The sequence below is a fragment of the Grammomys surdaster genome, unplaced genomic scaffold, assembly GCF_004785775.1.
Source record: "Grammomys surdaster isolate TR1022 unplaced genomic scaffold, NIH_TR_1.0 214, whole genome shotgun sequence".
In the NCBI taxonomy this organism is placed as follows: Eukaryota; Metazoa; Chordata; class Mammalia; order Rodentia; family Muridae; genus Grammomys; species Grammomys surdaster.
The window spans coordinates 1,819,931-1,838,598 of NW_021604659.1; the positions used below are offsets into that span (position 1 = coordinate 1,819,931).

Here is an 18,668-nt window from a genome sequence, read left to right on the forward strand (position 1 = left end):
CCCTTAGGTTTTCTCCATAGTGTAACATTTGTCGGTCTCCTTCTTTGCTGAGGCACAATAACATTCCCTTCATGAACATGGCCTCTTGCCTTTATCCATATGGTGATGGACACTTGAATTCTGTTTACCTTTAGTCTATTTTGATTAATCCTCCCAGGAACATGAGTGTACAAATGTTATTTTGATTCACTGCTTTCACTGTTTGGGGGTATGTACCAAGAAGTGAAATTGCTGAATTACATGTCAATTCTATTTGTAAGTTTTGAGGAACTGTCATACTGTTTCCATGGCAACTGCACTACTTGGCATTCCTATTGTAAAGTACAAAAGTCCTTGTTTCTGTATGCCATCATTCATACTTGTTCTGTGTTTACTCTAAATATCCATCCTAATTAGTATGAAGAGATATCTCATTGTGGTTTTGCTTTATGCTTCTTTAAAGGTTTTCTAATAGTTGAATATTGTATGTATGTGTGCCTGTTGATTATTTGTAGACTTTTGGAGAAATGTCTACCTAAGTCCCATGTTTGGTTTTTATTCACTGTAATTTTTTATTCCTATTACTAATTTGATGAAGACTCTTGATTTGCCTGGGTATTGAGTATTGACAAGTTCTTTTACAGCATCATTTGCATAACAATAGGAGTTTTCTTCTTTATTTTATGAACCTGGGGAACTGCAGTGATTTTCATACTAACTTGGGATTGCTATTTGGTTATGATATATTACATCATAAAAATAATATTGCTAAATTTCATTTGCTAATATTTGGGGATATATTTTGTGAGATACTGGTGTGTTTGCTTAGGTATCATGGAAACACTAGCTTTTAGAAAATGCGTTGGAAGCTATTCTCTCCTCTGGCTCAGAGTACTGGACTGAGCTCACCAGAGAAGCTTTCTTGGCCTGAACATCAGTTTGAGGGAAGGTTTTCATTACAAATACAGGTTTTATTTTTTTTTTCACTTGCATTGTCGTAGCTAGGTTTCTATTTCTGTGATAAAACACTATGACCCAAAGCAACTTGGAGAGGAAGATGAATTTATTTCATCTTACAGCTTAAGCCCATCATCCAAGGAAGTCAGGGCAGAAATTCAAGGCAGAAACTGAAGCAGAATCCATGGATGAACCCTGGTTATAGCCATGGCTTTCTCAGTCTTCCTTCTTATAGCACCGAAGACCATCAGCCCAAGGGTGAAACCACCCACAGTGATCTCATCCCTCCCATATCAATCATCAATCAAGAAAATGCACAGCAGGCTTGCCTTGCAAACCAGGTTGGGACATTTTCTCAGTTGAAATTTTCTCTTTCCAAATGACTCCAGCCTATGTTAAGTTGCCATAAAAACTAGCCAGGATACATTGTCATTAACCAGGAGTTCTACTTCTTAAACCGTTTTCTTGGGAATTTGTGTCTTGAGAGAATCTACCATCTCATCCAAGTCATTTGTGTGATTCACATAAAGATGTTCATAGTATTCCCAGTATGTTGGGTCTCCAGTAATGTTCTTGGTTCATCTCTCATAATAATGTTTTGCCTTTTCTTTGCATCAGTGTACAGAGACATTTAACACTATACTATTTTTATTTCCCCTCAGATCCATATTTTTATTCTATTGATATTTTCTATTTGCCAGTTTTCTACTTGGTTGAGCGTCTCTAATCCAAAATCTAAAATGTGCTACAGCCTAACTATATTTAAACACTTGATATAGCACAAGAGGAAAGTATTTTCCCATGGAATTTTTTCGTGGGAAAAATTATTTAAAATGCTGCTTTAAATTTCCATTTGGTTATGTACATAGCATGTATGTGAAACATAGGTGAATCTCCTGTTTAGACTTGGGTTTCATTTCCCAAAAGGTCTGCATATGCATTTGTAAATATTTCAGAATCCATCTCCCAAAGATGACTTGCTTCTATGATGCTTGATGTTCAAAGTATTTCTGCCTAGTTAAGCATCACTTTATTTTCATTGTCTTTATGATGAGATATAGAGAGAATAAGACTGAGTCCAGTACTTGTTTCTCAAAACATTATGTGCCATTCCCAAATGTTTAAACAGAAAGATGAGACCACTCATGGTTTTCCTCATTATTGATTTGTATCCATTTATATCTGTCACATTATATAAATTTTCTAGGTTTCTCACTTCTGTCTTTTTATCTCCTTCACGGCCATGTATTGAATGGGTATTTTTTTCTCATTTTGCTTTTTATCTCTGCTAGTTGAAAGCACTTCTCTTTAGTTTTTATGATTTTAGTGACCACATGGAAATTGTCTCCTGTGACTGTAACAAAGTCAAAGGCTAACCCGTATTTTCACATAATTTGCAACAATGTAGCATCCTCAAGTAAGGAGGCGGAAATGCAGAACCACAGCAGAGTCTTGCGCATCAGGTTTACCAGCTTCTGTTTCTGTTGCTAATAGTCTGACTGTTACTTTTATGAAATGTCTGCCTGTTCCCTGTTTGCTATGTCTTTGGTTCCTTTCCATCGCCCATATCAGATCTGTTTTCACCGTCCGAAAGCGTTCATTTTGGTGGGGATCTTTGGTGCTAAACTATTTCAGATTGGCATGAGTCTGAGGGAAGATAATGGTCCTAGAATGTGAATAGTCCATAAATTTGAAAGATCTGGTGAGGTATACCACACTGTGCTGACAGTGATTTCTGCTCAGCAAATGAAGACTTTACTCTTCTTGTGTTTGGCTTCATCTGTTGCCATGGAGAAGATATCTGTACTGTAACTATCATACCTTTGGGCTTTACCTCGGGCTACATACATTGAAACTGTCTCTGTGCTGTGTTATATTTCATGTTTCACACATACACATATAGGCATCTTCTTGGTTGATGTTTCCGATATATTTCATGGACCTGATGGTATTGTATTTATTGTGAGATAGTCTCAGACATTTGTTTTCTCCCTTGTTTCCTCTGTTACCTCTTTTTGGGTTCCAGATGTGCTTTCTGTGGTCTTCTATTCTTGTTTCTTCTACCCTGTCTTTTACTTTGACTACTTCTAACTCTGTGTTTAGGGAAATTATAGTTTTATATCTTACTCCTCTATCTTGCTCTTAGATTAATCTGAAGTTGTAAGAGTTTCAAAATCCCACACAATGTACTTTTTATTTCTAGGACTTTTAACTCTTTTGAGATCAACCTGGCTGTTTTTGTTTTTGTCTTGTTCCTCATTCATAATTGTAATCTCTTTTATATACCTTTAATTTTATATACCTTAAACATGGTGGTCATTTCTATTCTATATGTTAATATTAATATCTAACATGTGTGTGACTACAAGTCTGCAGTTCATATTACACACACATACAAACACACACACATATACACAATTATAAATTCATATTCATTTGAAATTCTTGGGATGAGGATAATTTCCTTCAGAGGAGACCCCCATCCTCACTCCAAGGGACTCTTCTTCTGTGAACTCTTCAGCCTGTGGTTGTTCATACCAAGCAGACTGTGTGGGTTCTGGACACAGCCTGCACTTAAGAATTTATGAACAGCACATTGTCCAGAGCTTGTTTCTGGGTTTTTTCTTCCTCTGTTTGGCCTTAAACCACAGGCTGTAGGTGAAGTCAGAAGTAGTCATCACCACATGTACATTTGTTCTCCAGGGGTGGGTATTTGTTTGTTTGTTTGTTTTGAAACTTTGCAGAGTTTCCTTGAAAACTAAGAACTATATTTAGAATGTACATTTATTCAGATTTCCAGTCCTAGCTGCCTCATAGCAGTGGAATCTTGGGATACCTATTCTATCACATTAAAAGAAATAATATGCTTTATTAATATACTTTCCCCACTAGAATTTTATAATAATGGTCATATGTTTCTTTAAAAGTTAAAATTAAAAATTCGGTTTGGAGCTGGGGAGAAGGCTCAGTGGTGAGGTGCCACTTCACAAACATGAAGACATGAGTTTAGATCCTCAGCATCCCCGTGAAAGCTGGGTGTGATGGCATGCCCCCGTAACTCTGTGCTGGGGGTTGAGAAAGGTAGACCTAAAGACCTCATACAATGAAGCAGAGAAACAATTGAGGAAGGTATCTTGAGTAAACTTCTGACCTCCACAGGCACCCACATAAGTGAGTATACCCACAGTATGCCCATCTACATAAAACCCACACACCTCCCCACACAAATCAACTTGAGATAAATTTTACATTGTAATATATATGTATCTATCTATCTATCTATCTATCTATCTATCTATCTATCTCCTATTGCATCCATCCATATGTTGATGGACACTTAGATTCTGTTTACCTTTAGTCTATTTTGATTAATCCTCCCAGGAACATGAGTGTACAAATGTTATTTTGATGCCATGCTTTCACTGTTTGGGGGTAGGTACCAAGAAGTGATATGTATATGTATATATGTTATACACATAATATATGTATATGATATTTGTATATATGTATATGATATATGTGTATATGATATATGAATGAAATCCACGGCTACAAGGTAGGGTTCTGGTGAGGACCCCTTCTGGTTACAGACTTCATTTCTTACTATGGCCTCACATCATATCACCTCTTCTTTTAAGGACATTAATACCATTCATGAAGCCTCAATCCTCATGACTTTTTATTTTTATTTTTAAGATTACCGTTTAATCACAACATTTTTCCCTCCCCTTTCTTCCCCCAAACCTTCCCATATGTCCCTTCTGTCCTTCAAACACATGGCCTCTTTTTACATCAATTGTTATTGCATGCATATGTGCATTTGTTTATACATATATATTCCTAAATATAATTTCTTCAGTCTATGTAATGTTACTTGAATGTAAGGTTTCAGGACTGACTGTTTTTGACACTGAACAACAACTCATGTGCTCTTCCCTAGGAAGGACTATGACTCTCTCAGCCTTACTTGGTTACCTACAGTTCTTGGTGTATGCTTGAGGCCCTGTGGACTTTTCCCCATATCCTTTGGTATGCTTGCTGTTCAACCTTTTTTAGTTGACATTTGTGTAAACCTTTCTCCCAGGCTCTGTTCTCTGTCTAAGAACTATCTTCCTAAGACTTTCTAAAGTCCAAGTTTTTATGGATCCAGAATGCAGGGTAACCTGTTGCCATTGATATAGGAAGTTCTCTGTAACCATGGGAAACAGCTGGTGTATTGCTAGCTATTTTCCTGTTGCTGTGATAAAATATCATGGCCAAAGCAACTTGCAGAAGAAAAAGTTAATTGTGGTTTACATTCACAGAGGGATAGAGCCCATCCTGGTAAGGGAAGCATGGCAGCAGGCAGTCCTGGCCTCTGCCACAGGAAGCAGAGGGCTAAACATCTTCAAGTTCAAACAGGAAGCAGAGAGTAAACACGAAGTCAAATGAGACTATAAATTCTCAATGTGTACTCTCAATAACACACTTTCTTCAGGGAGGATCCATCTCCCAAAAGCTGCAAACCCTTTCCAAAGAGCGCTACCAAGTGGGGACCAAGTACTCCAACACATGAGCCTGTGGGAGATACTTCTCATTCAAACCTCCATAGCTACCTAATAATCTCCTGATATGGCCATCCATATAAACTTCATAACTATGCCTCTAACGTTGGGAATCCAGCTTGATTCCTGTGTTTTTCAGCATTTAAAATAATATTCAAATTATATCTCTGTGTGAAACTTTGGCCAGATGTCCACTCATGTTCTTAAGCCACATTCCTGGTTAGAGAATTTTGAGGTAAATTATTTGAACATTGCTAAGACTTTTGATTTTATCAGTTGCTTCTGTCAAGGTTCAGAAACGTACTTCAAAGTATGGTTTCTGAATAAATTCAATTAAGGAGCAGCCTCAAGGTTTTGCTTGGTTTAGCTACAAACCCTCAGAGGGCAAGTTTAAACTTCCCAACACTTGGTAAGACATTGCAGTGCTATGAACTGACCTTCTCCCTGTAATTTCTCTGGAATTGAATATATATGATATATGACATATATGTATATGTTATTCTAACATGACTGGCAAGTTTTTGTATCATTTAAAATCATAAGTAGGGTTGAATTTTCTGTTTATTGGCTGTGCATATTTTCTACTTTGGAAATTGCCACCTGAATGGTTAAATTTTCCTCTGTAGACTATGAGTCTTTAGTGTGCTAACTCTCTTATGACCCCACAAAGACCACGGTAGTTAGCCTGTACCAATTGAATAGTAACCCCTGGATAATCTTGAACTTGTCTCTTCCCTTAGTTTGGTCTAGTTCCTTTGACTTTAAGAACTGGGGTGGTTTTGATCATTCAAAATAATGATGTATTCAGAGGAAACTGACATGCACAAGAGCAATCCCAGGACACAAAACTAACACTTTTTACAGTTCTTTTGAATACAGACTACAAGTGAGCTACTGTGCTTGGTGATGCCAGTAAAAATAGTGTGGCTTTCTCTGTTCCAGCCTTCTTCACACAGGAGAGAGAGAATTGCCAACTACCAGCAACCAGTTTCAACAAGAATCAACAATTTCAACAGATAGCTCAGGGAATATAAGATCCACACACAGTGCATGAAAATGCAGCAAGCAGCAGCAAGCAGAGCAAGTCTTTGGGTCCCTTAGGCCTTGATGACTGTAAAACAGGGACAAGTTAAGGATTGAGTCAGGGTTGGAAGGGTGGGGATATATTATACTAAGTGATGACATCAGGCCTCATTTTGAGACCTGCAGGGTGTGATGGAGAGATTTAGGTATTTCCATCCTCTTGTCATGAAACCCATGTTTACAGGGTGAATGCTAATGTCTGATTCCTTTATATTTCTCCATTCTTAGTATACCCTTATAAAAATACATCTCATGATGTCAAATCACAATCCCAAATCACGCATGTGTTTTCCGACTGGTGCCTGCAAATGAGCCTTCTGCTTCTCTCCTGAGCATCGATTCAGTTCACACAGGAGGCCTTAGGTCCTGGATTAACAGAGACAGGATTAAGAAAGGATTTTTAACATGATGTAATTGGATGTGAATCGTTAATTACATTATGAAACGGCAATGCTCACAAGCTGGAGTCTCTGCAGCTGACTTAAATTAGTTCTTCAACTAAAGAAATTAGAGTGCAAGTCAGAAAACTCTGAGGATTAGAATGTCAAGTGTACAGTCGTGTATCTCCCCAGCTCCACCTGCTGATGGAGAAATGCTTTCAGAAATACTGCATAGATCCCAGCTGCATGTCTGGTTTAGAACCTGCTAAACATGCACCTATCTATCTGGCTTTTTGAAAGATGTATTTAGCTTAAAGAGATAGCTCAGCCAGTAAAGTGCTTGCCTCATGGCCATGAGAACCTGAACTTGATCTCTAGTGCCCATGTTAAAAATAAACAAGCAAGGTGGTGTGTGCTTATCATCCCAGGATTAGGGTAGTCGAGAAAGGCAGATCTCTAGCCTGGCTGCATCTGTAAGCGCCAGGTCCCAGTAAGAGACACTGCCTCAAACAACATTAACAAACAACAAACAAACAAAAGAAGACGAGGGCTGGAGAGATAGATCAAAAGTTAGGAGTACTTGCTACCCTTGCAGAAGGCTGGAGTGCAGTTTCCAGCACACACATTGGGCAGTGCACAACTGTCTGAAACTCCAGCTCTCCAGGGACAGGATGCCCTCTGTGGATCTATATAAGCACCCAAGCATGCATGCACATATTTAAAAATATAAAATAATCTTGGTTGACCTCTGGCCTCTACACACATGCACACACATGTACAGATGCACACATATACAGTAAACAGATTTCTTTAATAACCATAGCCTTCTTCAAACATTACATTGGAATCATATTATTCTCTTGCATTGCATAATATCTGCCAGAAATGTTTTCTAGACAAATCTTTCTTTAGAAATATATGAATTTCTAAAATGTTGCATGCTGGTTTGGCTAGAGTACCTGATGTCACAGATGTAGAGTACCTACAATGAAAGGGGCCCCCAAGCCAGGCCTGCTCTGTACCTCCTCTTCTAGGAGAGGAAGTTCCCTTGAGAAAATGTGGGTTCTTTTGAACTACAGTACTATCAATGTGTGTTCATCTCAGTTCTCTTTCTCTCTAAGGACATACCAGTGTTTGTTGTCTGCCCTGAGTGGCCTGCAAAGCTGACCTGTTTCTTCTCTGGAAATTGGCCTTCTACGGCTAGGCTGGTGATGGTGTCAGAAACCAGGAATGAGCCATTTTAAAGGAAAAGTCACAGTAACCATCCCAGGAAGTTAAGGGATAAGCAGTCTTAGTCTTCTTCACTGTGTCATCAAGATCAGAGCATCTCTCTACCAGCACTTCTACCCACCTGCCTTTTTACTGCTTTCTAAGCGTCTATGCTTTGTAAGGTAGCATGGAGAGATAGATAGAGAGAGAGAGAGAGAGAGAGAGAGAGAGAGAGAGAGAGAGAGAGAGAGAGAGAGGTGAAGTGGGCTTGGTCATAATTGCCAGCTGTTTTAATCGCTTGGACAAATGGTCAAGATGAGGTGGACTCGTGTAAAGGGTTATAAATGTCCCTGGACTGGGACACACATAATGCCACTTCCTCAAGCTCCTTGCAGCCTAATGCATGTACCACACCTGCTAATATGGAGATTCCCTTTATCTTCCTAAGTGCAGTATAAATGAGGAAAGGACAGAAAGGAGAAGAAATGCCCCAGCAATTGGGATATAGATGTAAACCTTCCTCTTCTCTCTCTGAAGTGGTGGAAACAGCGTAGATTCTCTCTGTTAGAATAGCATGTTTTTTTTCCTGCTAATTGAGATGGACTTATCTCCAGGCTTGGGTATTTAGTCTCCATCACAAATTTCCCAGTATTCTCACTCTGTGGGGGGCAGCAGATATTTCGGCTGACCACCATCTCCCTGGGGCATAGCAAGAAGCCTGAACAAAGTACACACTCCAAAATATCTTGGAATTATTGAGGTTTTGCCCAACACAGACTGTCAGATTCCTTCATTGATTCTTTGGGGGTGATATTCTGTCTCTTGATTTTATCTATTAACTGGTCCACAAATGAATTCTCAGGATATTTTATGGCTCCTCAGGCAGTAAGTTCCCTTACTGAAGACATGAGGCATTAGACTAACAGTGTGTTACCTGGGACATGGTGAGGGCACAGTAGCAGCTAGATACTAGTTGCTAGGGTCAGGAACAAGTTCCTTGCTCTCATGAAGCTTGCTTCTTGGGATACTAGGCATGCACAGGCCTAGACACTTTAACTCTGCTGAACCTCGAGTGGCACCAAGAACTTCTGTAGCACCCAAAGTTGGCTGATGAGATTGGGCTGACTCGTCGGTGGCTCCTTTGTACAGGATGCCTGGGGAGGTTCTCTAAGCAACTGACATTCCAATTTCATCCAAGGCCTTTAGAGTAAAAGGGAGTCCTCTGTGACAGTGAAGAGCATGAGCTTTTGATACAAGGGACCCTAGTCAACAGTTTCTGATGGGGTACAAGGTCAGAACTGGCATGTTTAATGGACACAATCAAGGCTAATTGGGCAGCAAGGACAAAGGTGGACTCATGAGCCTCAAGGGGTAGACAGGGTTACAGGTAAAGATGAGAAGAGTTTGTGATTTACCTCGGGTGGGATGGAAGGCCATCTGGGATAGTCATGACCCCACTCAGTTTTCTACTTAAATCTTACACACAGCTAGGTTACATGCAAAGAAATTTTTAAAAAAATCAGATTGGTCTCAGATAACTGTGCAACACAAGAAGTCAAAAAACAAAATTTCTCTATGGAAGTCAGAGGAGGACACAGGTGATAATTCGTATTTAGACCAGTATCCTTGGGTCAAACAGCATCCTTGTGTGGAACAGCAGCTCAGAGACATTCCTGTTGCAGAGCACCCGGGTACCTTTACTGAGCACTATGATGATTGAAAACATACCCTAACAAAGAGCAAATTAGTTAACTTCAAGTGTTCTTTTCTTCGGTGTGGGACCAGGACTAGACGGCCATTTGCAGTGTGTGCTGCAGGAAGCTCTACAAAGCACAAACTTGGGTTTGCTGAAGTTACTCCAACATGTTTTGTGTCACCATTGCCCTTGCATATCTTGCAGTCAGGACAGCATGGTAGATCAAAGCATTTGTGGCTGACTTGTTTGCATTCCTCTTTTAGTAGGGTGTAGAGTGCCTGTCTTAGCATTTCTACTGCTAGGAAGAGACATCATGACCACAGCAACTCTTACAAAGGAAAATATTTCATTGGGGCTGGCTTAGAGTTCAGAAGTTTACTCCATTACTGTCACAGCAGGAAACTTGGTGCCATCCAGGCAGATATGGTGCTGGAGAGGTAGCTGAGAGTTCTACATCTTTATCTGTAGGTAGCAGAAGTGAACTATGAGCCACACTGGGTGTAACTTTAGCATATGAGACCTCAAAAGCCCACTCCCACAATAGCACTTTCTCCAACAAAGCCACACCTCTTCCTAATAGTGTCATTCTCTATGTGCTAAACATTCAAACACATGAGTCTATGGGGGACATTCCTACTCAAAACACCATAGTGCCTTCCTGTACCAAAGACACTGTAGGAGTGAAGGTTCTTTGTAGGCATAAGCTTGGTAGTTTGATGCTCAATGAGTTGTGTAGGTGTTGTCTTCAGCAATGGGGCCTTGATATCAGTTTGTGGAGAGCAAACTATATCTTTGGCAACAACTTGGGTTGTTTGGGGATCCCACTGGACCCCATTTGGCCAATAACTCAAATAGATGGAACCCAATCTTAGAACTGGACCTTCATTTAGTGACAAGAGATGTCCAGTTGGGGGTCTCTGTCCCCTGCCCCCATTATTTGACGATTTCATTTAGATCCTTTTCATATATGTATTTATTTTAGGAAGCTTCTACTGTATTAGGTTTCCATACTGCCCCTGAAATATCCCCTAACTTTAGCTGTCTCTCCACATATTCCTCCTTTTTCCCTTTTCCTTTTTCCCCTTCGTCCCTCCCCCTCTCCTCTTGATCTTTCCATTCAAGCCCTCTCTGTCCATCCATCACTTTGTATTCTACTTCCCCTTTCTAACAAGATCTATCTGTACTCCCTAGTTACTCTCTACCTAACCTCTGTGGTTCTACAGATTGAGCCTTATTATAGTATCATTGACTTAACAGCTAATATCTACACATAAGTGAATACATGCCACATTGGTCTTTCTGGGTCTGGGATACCTCATTCAAGATGATTTTTTTCTATTTCTGTTCATTTATCTGTGAATTTCATGATGTCATGATTTTAAATGACTGAGTAATACTCCATTGCATACATGTACTACATTTTCTTTATCTATTCATCTGTTGAGGGGCATCTAGGGTGTTTCCAGTTTCTGGCTATTATGAATAGAGCAGCAGTGAACATTGTCAGACAAATGTCTCTGTGGTCAGATGAAGCATTCTTTGGGTTTATGCCCAAGAGTGGTATAGCTAGATCTTGAGACAGATTGATTCCCATCTTTTTGAGGAACCACTATACTGATTTCCATAATGGCTGTACAAATTTGCAGTCCATCAGCAATGGATAAGTGTTTCCCTTGCTGCCCATCCTCACCAGCATATGCTGTCATGTTTTACTGATCTTAGTCATTCTGATGAGTGAAAATGGAACTCTCCAAGTAGTTTTGATTTGCACTTCCCTGATGGCTAAGGTTGTTGAACATTTAAGTGTTTCTTAGCCATTTAAATTTCTTCTTTGAAAACATACTGTTTAGATCTGTAATCCATTTTAAAATCAGGTCATTTATTTTCTTGATATTTAGTTTTTTAATTCTTTATATATTTTGGACATTAGCCCTCTATCAATTGTATACTTGATTTAATAATAATTAAAAAAAACACCCTTTTCCCATTTTGTAGGCTGCCACATTGTCCAAATAAAGGTGTCCTTTTCCATGTAGAAGCTTTTCAGTTTCATGTGGTCCCATTTATTAGTTGTTGATTTTAGAGCCTGTGCTATCAGTGTTCTATTTAGAAAATCTCCTCCTATCCCAATGAGTTCATTTATTCCTCACTTTCTTTTCTATCAGATTCAGTTTATCTGGTTTTATGTGGAGGTTTTTGATTTGCTTGGACTTGAGTTTGTGCTGGGTGACAAATATGGATCTATTTGAATTATTTGAATTCTTCTACATATAGTCATCCAGTTTGACCAGAACCATTTATTGAAGATTGTATCTTTTTTTAAAGTGTGTGTTTCTGGCTCTCTCTCTCTCTCTCTCTCTCTCTCTCTCTCTCTCTCTCTCTCTCTCTCTCTCTCTGTGTGTGTTATTCATAAATATGTGGATTTATGTCTGGATTTTAATTTGATTCTATTGACTCCATTAATCAATGTGTATCTGTTTGTGCCAACACCATGCTGGTTTTATTACTGTAGCTTTGCAATACAACTTGAAATTGGGGATGGTAAGACCTCCAGGAGTTCTTCCATTATTCAAGCATGTTTTAGCTATCCTTTATTTTGAGGTTTTCATATGAAGCTTAAAATTGTTTATTCAAAATCTGTGAAGAATTGTACTGGAACTTTGGTGGAGATTGCATTGAATCTGTAGATTGCTTTGGATAGGATGGCCATCTTTCCTATGTTAATCCTATTGATCTATGGACATGGGAGATCTTTCCATTTTCTGATATCCTCTTTAATTTCTCTCTCCAGCGACCTGAAGTTTTTATCATACAAGTCTTTCACTTCTTGGTTAGCGTTATCCTAACAATATTTTATGTTATTTGAGGCTATTGTAAGAAGTGTTGTTTCCCTTCCAGTCAGTTTGTCATTTGTATGCAGGAGAGCTACTGATTTTTGTGAATTAATTTTGTCTTCAGATTTGCTGAAAGTGTTTACCTACTGTGTTTTCCCATGGAATTTTTTAGGCTCACTTATGTATACTACCATATCATCTGCAAATGACGATACTTTGACTTCTTCCCTTCCAATTTTAACTCCTTGATCTTCTTCAGTTACCTTATTGTTCTAGCTAAGACTTCAAGTACTATATTGAATAGGTATGAGGAGATTGAGCAGTCTTTTCTTGTTTCTTATTTTAATGGAATTGCTTTGAGTTTCTCTCCATTTAATTTGATGTTACCTATGAGCTTGCTGTAAACTGTCTTTATTATGTTGAGGTATATATTCCTTGTATCCCTAGTCTCCTCAGGACTTTTATCATGAAGGGGAGTGTTAGATTTTTGTCAAAGGCCCTTTTTTGTTTTTGCATCTAGTGAGATATGATCATGTGTTTGTGTGTTTCAGTTTGTTTATATGGTGAATTATATCTATGGTTTTATGTATGCTGAGCCATCCCTGAATCTCTGGGATGAAGCATACTTGATGGTGGATGACCTTTTTGATGTCTTCATCATTTGTAAACAAATAAGATACTGAACAGACTACTCTGTGGTCCCTAGTTCCTGGGAACAACCTTCATAGGCAAACAGAGACAAGTTATATTTGAGAATTCCCAAACATTGCTCATGTTTAAAGATACTTTCAGATTCAAGCAACAGGGAAAGGACCCCAGAGAGTGACAGTGCCACATGGAAGATTAGAGAGTCAGAAACAACAGAAGGTAGACTAGCTTGCCACATCCAAAGCTTATCACCCTGTGGGAGACGGGGCTGACCAGAAGGTCATTTTATTCTATTTTATTTCTTATTTTTAATAGACCAGTAATATTTGTGAAGATGAATTTAATTAGTTGGCATTAAAATTATGGGATAATATAGTTTTTAAGGCCACATATTTCTACACATGCAATTATATTTCTGAACAAGAGGTTATCACAAAGAAGTAAATCTCATAAAGAAGAATTATCTAGGGGTTAGACCAAGTTCATGTGCTTATTTAAATAGAACATTCTAGTTTTTAAGTGGGAAAATTAAAGTGTCATTTTGGAATAATCCAGGAAAATTATAATTTATTCACATAAACTTGAAAAAGTCATAATTCCTATGAATATTATTGAAATAATAGTTTTAAATCCCTGTTATATAAAAATATTTTTTCTATTTTATTAAACATTTTATTTAAAAAATTAAATATATTTTGAACATATTCTTCTCCCCCAAGTGCTTCCATATCATCTCCCACTTTCTACACATCCAACTCTCAAAACAAACAAAAGCCCAATACAACAAAACCCATCCAAACCAATAAAATAAAATACCCAAACAAAAACAAACAAACAAATAAATAAACAAAAACAGCAAACTGTAACCATATAAAAAGAATTCTTAGTGTCCCTCCATTAGAGAAAACTGGTTTTCCATCTCCCAGCAGGTACAAAAAAATTCTTAGTGTCCCTCCATTAGAGAAAACTGGTTTTCCATCTCCCAGCAGGTACAAGTGACAGTTCCATCGTTAACCTTTACCCTAGTGTCTAGGTTTTCATTAATCCATTCATTCATGTTCTAAAATAAAACAAAAACTATCACATTGTGTTGGGTAGAACAAGCCAACAGAAGGAAAAGAGCCTAAGAAAAGGCACAAGAATCAGAGACCACTGGTTCACACACTCAGGAATCCCATGAAAACACTAGACTGGATGCCATAATATAAGCCTAGAGGACCTGGTGCAGACAGGTACAGGCCCTGTGCATGCTCAGTCTCTGTGAGTTCATGTGAACTTTGTTCATGTTGATTTAGATGCCTTGTTTTCTTGGTGTCCTCCATCCCCTCCGTCACTCTTTCTACCTTCTTTTCAAAAGGTTTCCCTGGTCTCTGAGGATAGGGATTTGATGGCGACATCCCATTTGGGACTGAGTACAGAGTTCATTTTAAGTATTGCTTTTCAGTGACATTTTGGGTGTGGCAATTGGTGACATTAATATTTGATTAGCTTTTAATCACCATTTGATTGGCATTTTGTTACAGCTTTTTCCTTAAACGTGTATCTTCAGAAGCATCTTTGTATTTGGAAGTGTGATTTTCTCATCCGACTAGCATTTCCCTTTCATTCTTGTGGTTGCAAGTCAGTAACAGAGTCATTAAGAAAATACAATTCCCTTTTTAAGAAATTTTCCCTGCAATGGATTTTTCTGGAACAATGTTCATCTTCTGAGCCAACACACAGGAATCATTTCTTGTCAACACGCCAGGCAGAGCATGCCAGTATCACAGTCATTCAAGAAAAATGGGCAGTGTTTGTCAGGGATAAGAAGCTCCTTACTGCTGGTTTAGGTCTGAATGTCTAAGAATACTTGGTCCCTAGATGGTGGTGCTGTTTGGAGAGTGTGTGGAACCATTAGGAGCCAAGGACTAGCTGAAGGAAGTAGACCCTCTTGGGGATGGGTCTTGAGGTTCATAGCCTGGCCCTGTTCCCCTATCCTGTTCCTGCTCTCTGATGTGGTAAAAGTGGGCAAGCAATCACACGTACCACCCTGCCTTCCCACCATGATGGATGCTGCCCTTAAACTGTAAGCCAAGTCCTTCCTCATTTAAGTAGCATCTGGTCAAAAATCAGGCACAGCGATGAGAAAAGTAACTTCTAATCCACTTGCTCTTTAGCACACCTTACTCACTGCCCAATGCATAAACCTGCACAGACCTGTAACCACTACCAGAAAGGGGTTGGAACTCCTAACTTCCTGTTTTGATTTTAGAATCCCAAATGAAAACAACACATATGTTTTCCTTCTCTGCAGTGTATTTTTAGACTATCTGGGAGATGAAATGGCTTTGGTTCAGCCACATGACTGCCATTAGCACTAATGGGAGAAAGGCGTCTACACGGAGAAAAAGGCTAATCCCCAAGCGTATAAATAGCAGCCGGCTGTGGCCAGAGGGCAATCTTAACATGCTGTACATCACGTGCTGTGTTCTTGAGTGGGTAGCTCTGCTCAAGTCAACCTTCCATGTGAGGTGGGTTCGATCAAAGCTTAAGAGTCTTTTGGATTTCAGAGGTCCTTTCTCTGGCCCAGCTCTTGGCCCCCCACATCTAGACAGGAAAGTCTTCGCAGTACTTGTTGGGAGGCTTGTGCCTTCTGGTTGAACTTTATCTCATAGTAAGCTCTCTTCCCCAATTGCAGACAAAACAGTGGGATCCTTGGCTTACCCTAGTGACCAGACTTTGCTGAGAAATGAGTGTAATTGGTAATTCAGTTCTAACAGTGTGTTGTCTGGGCCCCAGCTTTGTAGTGGGTACATCAGGAGGGCCATTCACATGCACAGACCCAGCCCTTCCTTCAGTATCATAGCCTTGTAATGCAAAGGTCCAAATGTCTTGTGCACCTCAACCTTGAATTGCTGAATTGCTCTATCACTCTTGTAGGGTATAGAAAGAAAGTTGGAACCCATCACTATGTACCCTATAACCCTTTTCTCTAGCCTGGTACAAATAACTGACTAAAGCATTCAGAACACCTTAGAGGTGAAGGGGATTAAAGCAGCAGGTTCACCAAAAGGAACCTGCCTCCACAGAAGGGAAGAACCAGTTGAAATCCTCTTTAGATTTGACTTTGCATTGCAAGTACACTTGGGTCTCCTTTGGCTCCTGAAGGAGGTCTCTCTCTCTCTCTCTCTCTCTCTCTCTCTCTCTCTCTCTCTCTCTCCTGTTTCTAGTGATGTGGATGTCGTGATGTAGCTGCCGTGTCCAGAGGACAAGATGGAAACCAGGGAGGGACTGGGAGGGGCTGGGAGGGACTGGGAGGGACTGGGCCCCTCCCACACAGCTTCTTAGACTCAGGAAGGTGATTGAGTCTTCCCTACTGCCATGAGAGCACTAGTCTAGAGACATAGACATATTTGTGTCCTTCCACAATGTCAGAATTCATCAAACAATGGAAGCTGATATTCACTAATGATTTCCTTTGGTAGATGGCCACTGGCAACTAAAGATTCTTTTACGCTAGTCTTAATTATTAATATTAACCTTAAGTAATAGTGTCTCAGATCACAGATCACACTTCACACAGCAGGGTGTGTGTGTGTGTGTGTGTTGGCAGATTGTAAAATGCTTACGAAATGATTGAACAGCTTGAGACCGGATGGGTGGGTGGTTTATTTATAGACATTTAGTTGATGTGTAGCAGAACCATGGTGAGAATGGCTACTAGCTCTCTGGTGCCGTATTCTAAGTTGTTCCTAGCACTTTTCACATTCTGAAATGAAGTATCTTGCAGATTCAGGCAATCTGAGAGCTCTAGGGTCACAGTATCTGAGGGTTGTACAGGTGGGTATGTCAGCATGCTGAGCATGGTTGGTTCCTTAACTATGGTGTTACCTGTAAGTTTATGTCATATCTGGTAGCTCACCGAGCACAGAGACAGTCTCATTTTATAGTTTCTGAGAAATGACTTTACATGAAAAACTGCTCTATTAGGACTTTTCTGAATCTCCCTACATATTAACATGTGTATGAATAATGACAGTTTAAACATGTTTTTCATAAACCAGCAAGCTCCAGTGTGCCCCAAGGACCTACTTGCCTGAAAACTTACTTTTAAAAAGGGGGGCTGTTGTCATTCCACTCTGAGACTTCAGATCCCATTGGAAGGTGTCAAGAGAGGCAATGAATACAGCTCTGAGTGCTGCAGCCACAGGGTGGACCCAGGTGTAGAACATAAAAGATGCTATCCTCAGAGAAGCTTTGGGCTTAAACCGTGTCCTGGGGGTTAAAGGCTCAAGGAAGACTACTGAACTGTCTTCTAGCCACAAAGACCTGATCTTGCCCAAATATTTGCACCAGTGTAAGAAGGCCGAGCGTGGTGGAGTGGAGTCACGGTGTAAGGGAAGAAACTTACTTCTCTCCAGACTGCATGTGGCTTACTGCTGGTAGAGCTAGTTTATATGAGACAACAGGGGCAACATGTAGGATCTGAGCATTTTAAAATGTCAGGAGTCAGCAAACCTTACCTCTCACTCATCATTAGCCATCATCAAGGATAAAAGATTTGGTGATCTCTTTCAGGCTTGTGTGTGTGTATACACACATACATGTTTAAAGATTTATTTATTTTATGTACATGAGTACTCTATGTACACCTGTGTGCCTAAAAAGGGCCTCAGATCACATTATAGATGGTTGTTAACCACCATGTGGTTGCTGGGAATTGAACTCAGGACCTCTAGAAGAGCAGCCTGTGCTCTTCTAAGCCATCTCTCTAGCCTCTTGGGCTTGTATATTAAGCATTGGTTGGGGCAGGGGTACTTTTCAGTGATTTTCCTCATGATTATATGTGTATATATATAATTTTCACAAAGAAATTTCTTACTTCTCTGGGGCATATGGGAAATACTTTCACAAGACAGTAGCTTTTAAGAACCAGTTAAACACATTTCTAGTTTTCCCAGCCTAAACAGTCTCTTGAGTGAAGTCCATAGACTGTTCTGTTTCCTGCAGAATCTTTTTAGTGGAGAGAAATAAATAACTCAGAAATTCTCCACACTCTGGGAGGGACCAGAATGTAGAGCTTTGGTGAGATACCACTTGTTCATGTTATTATAGGTAACAGTCCTTTGGGGAAGAGATGAATAATATGTCAGGGTGTTAAATGTCCACGTCTGAAAGTCACAGGAGAGGAAGGCAGAGGAATCCAGCCAGCCTTGCTGACTCAGCCTCCTTCTGAGACTTGATTCATGCCTAGTTACTATTTTCACATACCATGTGCTTTTCCATGGAGACCCTTGGGAACATCTCCAATTCCGATTGTCAAAAATAGCCTTCAAAGGGCAGGACATTCTTAGGAGAG

General features: G+C 39.6%; 1 protein-coding gene across 4 annotated transcripts in view; it reads left to right on the forward strand.

The window, feature by feature from the left end:
• Positions 1-18,668, forward strand: part of CUNH10orf90 (chromosome unknown C10orf90 homolog) — a 100,525-nt gene that overhangs the window by 40,684 nt on the left and 41,173 nt on the right. The gene's annotated exons all lie outside the window — the stretch shown is intronic.